Source organism: Artemia sp. Qi Xiang Cuo, chromosome 6 (genome assembly GCF_049724085.1).
Source record: "Artemia sp. Qi Xiang Cuo chromosome 6, ASM4972408v1, whole genome shotgun sequence".
NCBI classification, from domain to species: domain Eukaryota; kingdom Metazoa; phylum Arthropoda; class Branchiopoda; order Anostraca; family Artemiidae; genus Artemia; species Artemia sp. Qi Xiang Cuo.
In genome coordinates, this window is record NC_142799.1 from 70,118,088 (window position 1) to 70,131,265 (window position 13,178).

General features: G+C 36.4%; 1 protein-coding gene across 1 annotated transcript in view; it reads right to left on the reverse strand.

Moving 5' to 3' along the window:
- The window catches only part of LOC148951557 (patched domain-containing protein 3-like), an 88,876-nt gene extending 80,157 nt beyond the window's left edge, over nucleotides 1-8,719 (reverse strand). The window contains exon 1 of the mRNA XM_089091196.1: nucleotides 8,562-8,719. The gene's annotated coding sequence lies outside the window, so the exon portion shown is untranslated. The remainder of the gene's footprint in view (nucleotides 1-8,561) is intronic.
- Nucleotides 8,720-13,178: the final 4,459 nt, after the last annotated feature.

Genomic DNA, 13,178 nt, shown 5'->3' on the forward strand with positions numbered 1-13,178 from the left:
AAGTATAATACCAGTTAAAAGAAGCGTTTCAATGTTGACAGGCGTTGTAGAGAAAAATTTGCTCGGATTGTAGTGATTGTTCGGTGCTAGGATACTCATGGGGATTTTGCCGGCAAATTTAATCCTCTTCTATAGCTGGAAACAAATCTTTAAGTTTAGTTGATATAAGATTATCTTGAATTTTATTTTTATTTAATCCCAGCAACATATTATAATATTAAGCTATTTTGTTGAGTTATTTCTATGTTTGCTGAGTAGACTAATCCATCTAGATGGTTTTTGGTCGGAATTTGATTTGGGTTTCATCAGCCCATCAATACTGTTTATCAACCCATCGTAACTGATAACAACATTGTAATTTTATATAGTAGTATGTTGTCATTGGGCCAGTTACTGTTTTCACACTGGTATAATTTCGGTACTTGTGAAGAATCCAGTAGTTACGCGATAATTTAAGTTTCGTTAATGCTAATGAAATAAAACAAAATAGGATGAAAATATCATAGTTGAGAAACAAATTTGGGCTATATATTTGCACATTAGGGGGGAGGGTGTGAGGGTAAAGCATAGCATATATTAAATACGTAACCTGACCTAACCCAACCTAGGTACCTTTTAGCCCCCCTAACCCCAAAAGACTAAAGTTTAAATCTTTGTCACAGAGTGAGTAACACCTCACAAGCCAGAGAAAACCTGTTTTTCATGTAGCATCTCGGTCTTTCTCGCTGACTACTGGATTCTTGACAAGTACCTAATATTTTTATCTTTGTCTAGGCCTTGTTTGTATAGGTTCGTCTCCATAGGTTCAGTCATATGAACTTTTTTTTTTTTTAGGAACCATTTTTGCTAACTAAAGAGCCAATCTCAAACGTTGCTGTGAGGTTTTTAACGTTTCCTGTTTTTAACAGTTTTCATAGTTATAATAATTAAATTTAAGTTGTGCCCCCCCCCCCCAGGTACGTAGCCTACACAGGAAATTTTTCGGGGACGGGGTCAATAAAAAATCTTTATAGTTTGAATTAAGAAGTGTCCGAAAATTGGATCCCCCCTACAGACGTTCTTTATTCTCTCTAAATCCTCAATATAAGCCTTTCCCAACTGGTAGTTCGCATGTGTTTTCAGCAAATTTTGGAAACACTTCACAACCAGCCTTTTTGTGTAGGGATATTTGACATTGTAAGCAATAGCCGTTCTTAGGAAAAAAATAAAACAATAAAATAACAGCTTTCAATTCAGGCACGTACGTAGGAATTTGTTTCGGGGGTGGGGGGCCCAAATCCTTCAAATCCCTTAATCTGTGGGAGGTATCAGAAGATTATGGGAAAATAAAAAATCATGAGATTTCGGCGGGGGGGGGGTTGGCCCCGGAGGCTCCCCTGCGTACGCGTCTGTTTCAATTACAAATATAAGATCAAAAAATTATTACAAACAAGCCTCAATATCACCACCCCGAGGAAGTTCAGCTAAGACTGATAAAATCAAATTGAAGAGAAAAAGGGTAGTAAGTACCTCACTCACACAATATCTTATTAAAATATTAGTTTATTGCAAGAGATTGTTATTTCGTTAAGGTCGCTTAGTCACTACTGTTAGCATCATTTAGCGAACCTAATAGTTCGCTGCAGTGTTTTCAGGGAAAATACCCGTCCATACCTTAATATTTTATCAGAAGAAAAACAAAAATAAAGGAAGATTTACAACCCGGGGTTAACACAAGGGTCGGTCATCAACACAGGAAGAAAAAAGCAAGCAAATTGTTTGCGCAGCATTTTTCTACCTGTCTCGAATACTTGTCTCGTTGCAAGGTCGTACAAAATCCGGTTTTTATTTAACCTGTCTGTGGGTTAATATGACACTAGAGAGAGGATAAAAAAAAACCTATAAAGGCACAAGATTTTGTGTGTACACACAGTAAGAAGGGGGGGGGGGGTAGGGAGGATCTGGAAGAAACAGCTAGACGGCATAATAGTAAAATATTGTACTGGCATGTTAACAAATTGAGAGGGGGTAGTCAATCCGGACCTGGCCCAGTTAAAGATAGGAATGGAGCCGCAATTAGAAATAAGGAAAAAACTAAAGAGAGATACATCGCACATTTTGAGAATTTGATTAATCGAGATAGAGTTGCAGGAAAAGATATAGAGAAAAAATGAAAAAGTTTGTGATACCTTGGATGTGAAGGAAGATTTGTTTTGTGAGGAGGAATTAGCGAAACTACTAAAAGGAATAAAAAATAAATATTATTAAATAATAATAAGGTAAATGATTTTCTTAAATATGGTGGCTCTGAGGTTAGAAATAAGTTACTGAAGATTATGAATATGATTTTTGAAAAAGGGGAAGTATCAAACGATTTTAGGAAAACCTTAATTAAGCCACTTTATAAGAAAGGTGATGAAAGCAAGCGTGGTAATTATCGAGGCATTAGTCTGGTCTCTGTAGGTAGTAAATTACTTAGTAATATGATACATTTTAGACTGAGAGATGCCGCAGACAAAGTTTTAAGAGAAGAATAGTGCAGTTTTAGAAAAGGTAGAGGATGTGTCAACCAAATTTTCACTCTTAGACTAATAATTGAGAAGTGCCTGAGTTTTCAAACACCTTGTTCCTCAGTTTTATAGATTATGAGCAAGCGTTCGATTCTGTTGATAGAAGACCTTTAATAAAGGTTTTATCCTTGTATGGTATACCAGACAAATACATTAAAGCGATTAGTGCTATGTACGAGAATAACACTGCTGCGGTTAAGGTAGGAAATGAGGCTAGCAGCTGGTTTTGTATTAAATCTGGAATTAAGCAGGGTTGTGTTCTATCCCCCTTTCTATGGATTATTTTGATGGACTTCGTATTAAGGAGCGCAGGAAAGGCAATGGGAGACCACAGAATCAAATGGGGAGGGAAAAGTCTCCTGGGCTTACATTACGCTGATGATTTAAGCATCCTAGAGGAAAGTGTGAGCAAAATGAATGAAGTTTTAGAGGTTTTGCGAGTTCAGGGTGCTAGAATAGGTTTAAAAGTTAATGTTAAGAAGACGAAGTCACTAAGGCTAGGAATAAGTGAAGATGAAAAGGTGACGTTGGGTAATGAAAAGACTGATGATATTGACAGCTTCGATTAACTTGGTAGTATTGTTGCTAATGATGGTGGGAACAGTGAAGGTGTTAAGATTAAAATAGCCAAGGCTAAGGGTGTTTTTTCACAGTTAAAAAAAAGTTTGAAAGAATAGGAAGATAAGTCTGCAAACCAACATTTGGATATTAGAGGCTACAGTGATCACAGTGGTCAAATATGGCTCTGAAGCATGGGCGCTCCGAAAAGCGGATGAAGATTTGCTAAATGTTTTCCAGAGAAATTGCTTAAGGATTATTCTGGGTACCCGGCTGACTGACCATATTTCAAACAATAGGCTATACGAAAAATGAGGTTCAATCCCGCTCTCTAGAGCTATAATGAAAGAAAGGTTGAGGTTGCTAGGGCACGTTGTTCTGATGAAGGATGACAGATTGCCGAAGATTGTTCATGTCGGCCAACCGTCTAGGGCTAAACGGAATGCAGGATGGCCTCGTCTGGGGTGGGAGGACATCATAAAGAAATATTTAAAGGAAATGGGAACTTCGTGGGCGGGTGTAAAAAGGGAGGCTTTGAATAGACTAGGATAGAGGAGGAGCGTGCGTAGCTGTGTTGGCCTCAGGTGGCTTGGATATGCGGTGAGTTGTTAGTAGTAGTAGTAGTAGTAGTAGTAGTAGTAGTAGTAGGACTTATCTTAAAGACCCCTTCTTTCTAAAGATTTGTGAACTCACTCATCTATGCGTAGAATATGTAGGTGTTTTTGAGCCGTTCTTAAAAAAACGGGACAAACAGTCAAAGTTTAACGTAAAGAGCAAGGTATTGAGGAGGGAGGCAACGCCTTCATATATTGAATAACTTCTGTTTATTCTGAGTTTTAATGTTGCTCCTTACTTTCAGTTAAAAAAACTTAAATTTTTTCAAATTAATTTCTTATCATTTTTCAAATAATGCTGTTAACCTGGCCCACCCTGCATGAAAAATTCCTCTCTCCCCTCACGGAAATTTCCTCCGTAGAAATTTGCTCCCACGCAAGACACCCCCTCCCTGCCGTAAAACTCCCTCCGGACAATTCCATCCTCGCTGAAATCCCCAAAATCCAAACACGCTGAAAAAAACCCAGATAATTCCCCCAGAATATCCCCACATGCAAAATTGACTTGGCAAAGAGGAAATAAGACAAATAAAAAGAATTCCGTGTAGGAATTCTGTCAAATCCCCCCAGTATAAAATTTACCCTTGGAGGTTCATCCTCCGGAAATTTCCCTCTCGATGGAAAATTGTCCCTACGGAAACCCACCCCAATTACAAATCCCCCTTCCCGAAAAATGTTTGTAAACTTCCCAATAACAAATACTATACATAAACTACGGGAAAATTTCTTAAACTTACAGGCCTCTCCCCACGGACTGTGGGGGGTCATGTTACTCCCAAAGCTAATAACTATTAAATCCTCAACCATGCTGGTACAAAATGGTCATTTCAAAATTTTGACGAGACAACTTTGGGGAAAGGGGTGTCAGAGGGGGGCTAGTTGCCCTCCAATTTTTTTTTGTCACAGATAAAGGTCACTAGAACTTTTAATTTCCGTTCGAATGCACCCTCTCCCGATCTCCTAGGACCATTATTTCGATGCGTCACCCTTGGAAAAAAATTTCAAAAATGCGTCCGTGATCTTTCTTCTGGTAAAAAATGCAAAATTCCACATTTTTATATATAGGAGCTTGCAACCTCTACAGTAGGGTTTTCTTGTACGCTGAATCTGGTGCTGTGATTTTCATTAAGATTCCTTAACGTTTAGAGGATCTGTATCCCCTTTTCCAAAAATCAGGCATATTTTCTCAGGCTCGTAACTTTTGATGGGCAACGCTAACCTTGATGAATCTTATATATTTAAAATCAGCATAACAAGTTTATCTTTTGATTTATTTATTGATATCAAAATTTTGTTTTTTAGAGTTTTGGTTACTATTGAGCCGAGTCGCTCCTTACTTACAGATTGTTACCACGGACTGTCTGATTCTCTTTTATTGCGTGTATCTTGTATTTTTACTGTTGAATGTGCGTTTGAATTCCGGTCAAGCAAATCTTAGAATTTTGAATTCGAATGTTCACCCTTAAATAACAAATAAAAAAAAATTAACTACACTATTTGAATAACCCTACTACAAGCACATAAGAAAGGGAGGGACTGGGGCCCGAACCCCCTCCAGAATCAAATTTTTTCCAAGTTTCAGGGTGCTTCTAATTCAAATCATCAAATAATTCTTTTCTATTTATCGGCCCCCCTAAAAGATTTCTGCGAATGGGTAAGTACCCAATTTAAAATTTGGACTTTTCCGAATTACCAAATAATTTCATATGATCAAATTTTTCTTTTCTATTATCAGGCCCCCCAAAAAGATTTCTGCGAATGACGAGTATTCCATTTAAAATTTGGACTTTATCATTACTAGTGCAATTTTTTTCACTGTCTTATTGATAAATTTTATCTTCATCTTTGTTTTATATAATTTTAATTTATCACTGGTGATCTGGAGACAACAGAAGAGAAAATAATCATTTGGGGAAAAAAAATGCTCTTATGTTATGATTAAAATGAGATGTCCATACTTGATAACGTACGACTAATATAAATAGACGTTTAAGCTCACTAGTAGACATAGCACTTGTTTTGCCATCATCCAGCTTACTTCTCTTCTGATCAAAAAAGTAAAGGGCAAGACAAATGTAATATTTTCTTCCTGCGTTTTAAGAGTATATATATGCAAATGATAAGCTGACTTTTTCATAGAAAAGGTATTGTATTCTAGGTAAGCTGATTTAAATTTCTAAAACATAGACCGTCAAAGAAGACAATCTGCTTAGCCAAGCCACCAAGTTGCACATTAAGTAAGCTAGTGACGCATGGTAAAACACATGGGGAATATATAATTTGGGCTTCATATTTGGCCATTAGCGGTGGGGTGGGTGGTTATAAGGTATAGTTGAATTGCTTCCAAAATTTGTTAAATACAATTTTTTCTACCTATTATGAGGTAATGATTGTATTATTAACATGTTTCCTTTTCAATATCTCCAATTCTAGGCTTATACCAAGCACGAAAATGAGCGTCAACATAGAAAGAAAAAATGGCGTAGAATATGCCCTATTGAGTAAATAAGGGCAAACAGATTCGTTGGGACGTAAGTGCACCATAGTAATTTGTATCCGGGTCAACTAGCCAGGATATACCCTGCAAATAATAATATTTTAGTTCACCCAGTTGACCTGGATATAATTTAATATGGTGCACTTACATCCCAACGGATCTATTCTCCCTTATTTACTCAATAGGGCATATTATAAGCCAATATTTTTTCTAGGTTATTTGCAAGAGCTGTTTTCAGTTTGAAAAACGCTAATTGTGTTTGGCCCTTAAAAAGCTTGATGAAAACACCGTCAGAGTGCCCATTAGAGTTCGTTTGTTTTGTTTTTCAAAATGGCTCGGTTTGGCCTTGTGAACCAACTGTTGATGAAAAATAAGCTCAGAAGATAATTGCAAACCCATAAAATGAGCAATCTATAGTAAATAGCCTAAGGTTATATCTGACCTCATTAGGTAGGGAGGAGGGCTAGGAAGTAATTGTGACGACCGCTATTACTGTATTTGGTTAAGAGCACGGAGTAGAAAATCTTAGTCATATGTTTCTCTTTTTCCTACTTGATTTCTGCCCTATGCTATACTTTTTAACGCTGGGGCATAATTTAAGGTCTGGAACCATTCCGGAGTTGAAGTTCATTGAACTTGAATATTTTCTAAGATAAACTCATCACCTAATGTTTTGAATAATTTCTTTTATTACATTCGTGCATGTTTCATTTTTATTTTGTAATATTTCAACTATCTTTTTATCTGAAAATTCTAGATGAGAGGTTTTCGCTATCTAGGAAAAAAGTCTAGTTGCATTAGGAGAATGAAACATTCAGGAATGAATTTAGAGCCTAAATTATGTCAAGGCGTTTCCAAGGTGTTTAATTAGGTGTTTCCAAGCTCCTTTCTCTACTCTTCCCTATTTCTAAAACTTCGTATTTAGGTATATCAAACAGTTCGTGGTAGCGAACTGTAAGTAAGGAGTGACCCGGCTCAATAGTAACCAAACTCTAAAAAACGGAATTTTGATACCAATAGATACATCAAAAAATCAGATTGTTATGCTGATTTCAAATATAAGTTTTATCAAGTTTAGTCTTACCCATCAAGTTTAGTCAGGAAGTTTGCCTTATTTTCGAAAATAAGGCAAAAAGGTTCAGTAACCAAGTAAAAAAGCAAGTTTTTTAACTGAAAGTAAGAAGCGACATTAAAACTTAAAACGAACAGAAATTAGTCCGTATGTGGAAGGGGCTGTCCCCTCCTCAACGCCTCGCTCTTTACGCTAAAGTTTGAATCTGTCTCACAACTTTATTTTTTAAAACAATAAAAAACTTTAGCGTAAAGAGAGAGGCGTTGAAGAGGGGACAACCCCTTTCATATATGGAATAATTTCTGTTAGTTTTAAGTTTTAATGTCGCTCCTTGCTTTCAGGTAAAAAAACTTGATTTTTTATTTAATTTCATTAGGGTTAACCTAACTTCACTTCTTGAGTGTGGTGGCTATAAGACATAAGTATCCTGAAATTTCACCTTTTTTTTCTTTGTTTTAATTTGGACAGTAATTCATACGTAATCGAATTAATAAGCAATGTCTCAAAGAAATTCCTGCATGTCTAATAATCTTTTCCGTACAATAATTTCCGCGGCCAATCCTGGGTAAGTTTTCGCTATTCATATTATTGACCTACGAATAAAGTAAACATACCACTCGATGGCTTTTTATATGCTCTTTCCAAATATAATAATCATTGTTGTCAGAAATGAATTATACACCCCCTCCACCCCTATATATACCAATTTAGGGTATATATATGTATATGGTAAATTTTTACCAAATCATATTATTGACTTACGAATAAAGTGAATATACCACTCGATGCCTTTTTTTATGCTCTTTCCAAATATAATGATGATTTTTGTCGGAAATGAATTTTACCCCCACCCCTATATACCAATTCAGGGTATATATTTGCACATCAGGGGGTGGGGGTAAAGTTTAAACTTATCTCTCATCTATATCAGAAATAAAATTTATCCCCACCCCCCTAATGTACAAATATATACCCTGAATTGGTATATATAGCCTATAGGGGTGGAGGTAAAATTTATTTCCGACAAAAATGATTATTTTATTTGGAAAGAGCATAAAAAAACATCGAGTGGTATGTTTACTTTATTCGTAAGTCAATATTATGAATAACGAAAAATTTACCCAATCCTGATTTCATTCGCCAAATGATCCCTGTCAAGTCCCTTTTTCCTATTTGCTTATATTAGCCTATTTATTTATATCCTATCATTGGTCCCATATAGCTTCCCCTATGAATCTAACTTAGAAGGTATTTAAATAGGTTATACTTACCTAATAATCGTTTAAAATTAGCACAAATATAGTCCAGGTAATTTCAAGTTCAATGTTCAGTAAAATCCAAAAAATTCTTCGACCCACTTAGATAATATCATACTGGTAAAAAGCGAAACCATCGAGTTCACAACTCTCACTATCTATTCGTTCTGCTGAATAGTTTTACAATAATTTGGGTAGAGCCGCAAGTTACGTTGCTTCTTCAGCTTTTGGGTCTTTTCAAGGGCACCTGCCCAATAATGGTCGTGGGGACGTCCGCATTTTCTGAGTCGTTAGATCAAAAATTCTTTAGTGTGATTGAATCAAAAACGAGGGTGAATGACCACGGCAACGACCAAAGACCTCGGGTGGTTACAACATAACTAGAATTTTGGAAAATTTCTTTGGGTTAGTGTGACAGCTAAAAGTATATTTCTATCAATGTCAGATTAAGAAGCGTCGATGTACTTCCGACCTCGCCAATAGCAGCTAATTTTTATTATTTCAATGTGAAGTAGTAATTTAAGTTGCACGACTTTTGCATAAAAAAGAACATTAATGTAGCACTTCACAAGTTTTGTCTAAGTACTCTGTCCGTCAGGGGAAATTTGCGTAGGTGGATTTGCATGACTCGATTTTGCTAGGTGAGGTTGGTCAGGTACAAGTTTAGGTCAGGTGGCTTGTGAGGTACTTGACAAGAACTAACACTCATCCTACATCAGAGGACAAGATATTTATTTATGGTTCAAACAATGGGAAGAGCATTCACTTTTTTTGAAAAAAAGGCTGCCGTCTTGGGGGTGGGGGTGGGGTAGGCTGAGGAGGTATTTGAGGTGTTAGATACCTATTTTGAACCTGAAATAAATTTAAAATCCTTGTGCTCCTCTTGTTCTTGTAGTTTGGATTATCTACAGGGGACGATAATCCCCATCGTCCCCACGTCCCCATCGTCCCCATCAATCCCCATCGTCCCATCGTCCCCATCAATCCCCATTTACATAATTTCACCGTAGAAATTGAATTCCAGGCCCTGTAGTGGGTTTCTCCAACTTAGGTCAAACTCTAGTTTATTGTTACCTACTAAATTCATCTTATTGTTGCCTACAAAAAGCTACAAATCTGAGAAAATTTGCCAAATTTTCGGAAAAAGAGCTAAACACTCCCAAAAAGGCGGATCTCAGAGAAAACTGCTTTATTAGATTCATCATATCCGAGAACCCTAACGTTTGAACTCCAATCTACAAAATGTGGAGTTTTGTATATTTTTTTCAGAACAAAGATTGTGGATGCATGTTTATTAGTTTTGTTTCGTTCCTAGGGGTGATCGAAAAACAAGGAATCTTAGCGAAAATGGCTTTATTTGATTCATCATATCAGTAAACCCTACCCAGGTTTCAACCTGCAATATACAAAATGTGGAATTTCAATTTTTTTCCAGAAAAGAGATCGTGGATGTATGTTTGTTTGTTGTTGTTTTTTTTCCAGGGATAAGCGCATCAAATCAAGTATCCTAGAAAATTGAGAAAGAGCTTATTCGAACGTAAATTAAAAGTTTTTTTTTTAAGTGACTATAAAGATTGTGCCATGGGAAATTGTTGTTTTCTGCCATTTTATGACACCAAAGTGCATCTTTGCCCCCAAAAGATCAATTTGCAATCAATTTAGAATTCCAAGAAGCTAATCGATATAGAAATACCAAACAAATTATGTTTTTTTATGCTTCCCAGTTGTAAAGTTAGCAGTGCCGTAAGGTGACGGTACTGGATTTAACTAAGTTGGTTCAATTTATTTTTTATAGACTTTCCTTTAGTGATGTATGGTTGTGGATCAGCTATCATGAAGGAAGAATGACTCATTGTGTAGGTGGAGGGGGGGGGTCAGATGCCTTTAAAAAGTAAATTTTAATACCCAAACTGTTAACTCTCCATGAACCTTCAGATAAATGTATAAAAAAATAGTAAAACTATTTTATTTGAACCTATTTATTTTATTTTTTTGAATTTGAGTATCGAAAGAAATAGGGTCAATGTGACAGCTGAACTTTAAGTTTAGTTTTCTTTCGCTATTCAGTATTTTTTCTTCAAGTATCCGAAAATATAAGGGGTTTAAGTTCAAGGGGGAGAATTGTCCTGTCATGAAATAGTTGTATTTCATATGGCCATTATAAAATCAAAATGGAGTATCTATGCAGGCAGGGTAAGTTGTAAGTACGGACCCTTAGGAATGTGAAGATCTTGGCAAAACCCCACTTTAGGGGCTTTTGGGATCTTAGAAATATGTTGCCCGAGGGAAGGTAAATGCAAATTCCAGGAAGGAAATCAGAGCCTAAAATATCTCCATGATAAAGTGTTTTTAAGTTCCTATTTCTACTCTTTCTGTAGCCTATTCTAAGGCTTAGGCTATTGCATAAAGACTAGTCTACACCTGTTGTAATCTTGAGCAGCAGTAAATCTTATAATTTTGGTTTGAGTCTGATTTTCTTTTACTCTATGGTTGGGTCATAATCGATTAAAGATTCTATGTATAATAGTTAAAATATGTTTTAGATTAAATAGATTGGTCCTTTTGCGAGGAATCTTCACAATTTAAAATTTGCCGAGTTTGGTTTCATATTGTATGCAAATTTTGTTACTCATTTTATTTGAAATTTTTTTTTTCTAAATGTATTTAAAAATAAACTTACGCCTAAGAAAGCGTATCCTAAAATATGTCCCCGCGCCTCCAACCACCACTGCCGTTCTGGCGTCTGCCACCCTCCTGGAAAATTTTCTGCGGGCGCCCTTGGATTTAAGACGCTTTTGCATCGAGTCAAGATTTAGTTCTTTTTCGAACCAAGGCGGCCAAACCTTTGACTCGACTCGTGCTTACAACGAGCAAAGACTTAGCTCTTGTTTACATGAAGTTCGGACTTGCTCGTTATGAATTGAGTCGGTGAATGAACCGAATGGGTGTTATTATAACCACAAATCATAATAGGTGTTTTGATTATTTGAGTCCCTTTATGTCCGTGTATACACTGTTCTATGTGAGTTCAAGATTTATTAACATCTTTCTTCTTGGATTTTTTCTTATGCATGGGGAAGGGGGTGAACGAAATGCACTGGTTTATATTTGTACTTTTTTTTTATATTCAAATCGATAGATTGGGAGTGGGAGCAATCGTTAAATAAATTTTCTACATGACGGAGAGGTGAAGCTATGTTTATTGATTGAATAAATTGATTGATTGAAAAATTGATCTTACCTGAGGTAATTTTTACATCTGGATATTTTGATGCAAGTTTTAACAAATTACAATACTTCAAAATGGCAAATTAAAAAATTTTGAATGCCAGAACTGGATATGTTACTGCCAGTCTCTATTATTTTTGGATGCTGTTTCCTCTAACACTACGTCCGACGAGAAGGCCCCTCGACGACGGGCGAAAGTATTCAGCTTTCACTGTGGATCTCTATTTCATCGTGGATCTCTCTTTATATGGATCTTTATATTAATCGTTACTGCTTTACTGCCAATTTTTTTTTATCGCAAAATGAAATTAAAAATCAACACGCGACATGTTTCGTTTAAACTTCAGAAATATGGCTGAACATCATTGGAAGCAACCATGGTTTTTGTAAGTCACAGATGGTGAAATGAGAAATTCGCGCATTCCCAAGACGCTTATGGTTCATTATAAGCCTAGCAATAAAAATATGCGAGATAAAAATCTGTCGGTACTTGTTTAGTATCCGGGCAACACGAGAAGAACCGCTTGTAGAATCTCAAAGATGGTATATGAAAAACAGGTTTTTACTGCATTGTGAGGTATTGCTCACTCCGTGACAAAGATTTAAACTTTAATTTTTTGGGGTTGAAGGGGCGAAAAAAGGTACCTAGGTTAGGCTGGGTTTTTAGTATATACTATGCTTTACCCCCACACCCCCAAATGTGCAAATACGGTATATAGCCCAAATTTGTTTCTGAACTATTAAATTTTTATCATACTTTGTTTTATTTCATTAGCATTAACCAAACTTCACTTATCGCGTGTTGCCCGGATACTAAACAAGTACCAATCCGTCTTTGCTTTTGGGACATTTATGCAGGCCTTTGACAGATGGTGTGGAAAAATCAATAAACTAGCCTATAAGGCTTACCCAGCTCAAACTTTGATGTTGACCCAATCATGCCGATGAAACCAGTCACAGAACACAAGAACAAAGAAAAAAGAAAAAGACTGAATACTAATTTTTTCCGTAAAACTTCAGCTTTCTTTTAACTACCTCTTATTTTAAGAAAAGCCTTTGGGGAGGTTGAGACCTTAACCACCGATTGGTATAGCTTTGTGCCTCTAACCATTTGTGCCTCCAATCCTTCTTCTTATGCTTCCAAGCCTCTCTGTATCTGGCCTTCCATTCCAATCTCAGTGGCTATGGTACATCGAGCTCCCTAGAGCGTAGCCCCTTTAGTTTTCTTTCTGCGGGAGTTCTTTTGACTTGAGTCAAATTTTATCTTGCTGTTTTCTACCTCCAGGACTGACACGGCCATGGATCTACCATTTCCTTGGAAAGAGAACATGCCTGAAAATCTTAAGTTTACAAAAGTAGGAAAAACTGTCGTTTTCTGTTGACGATTCTAACTATAAAATAGAA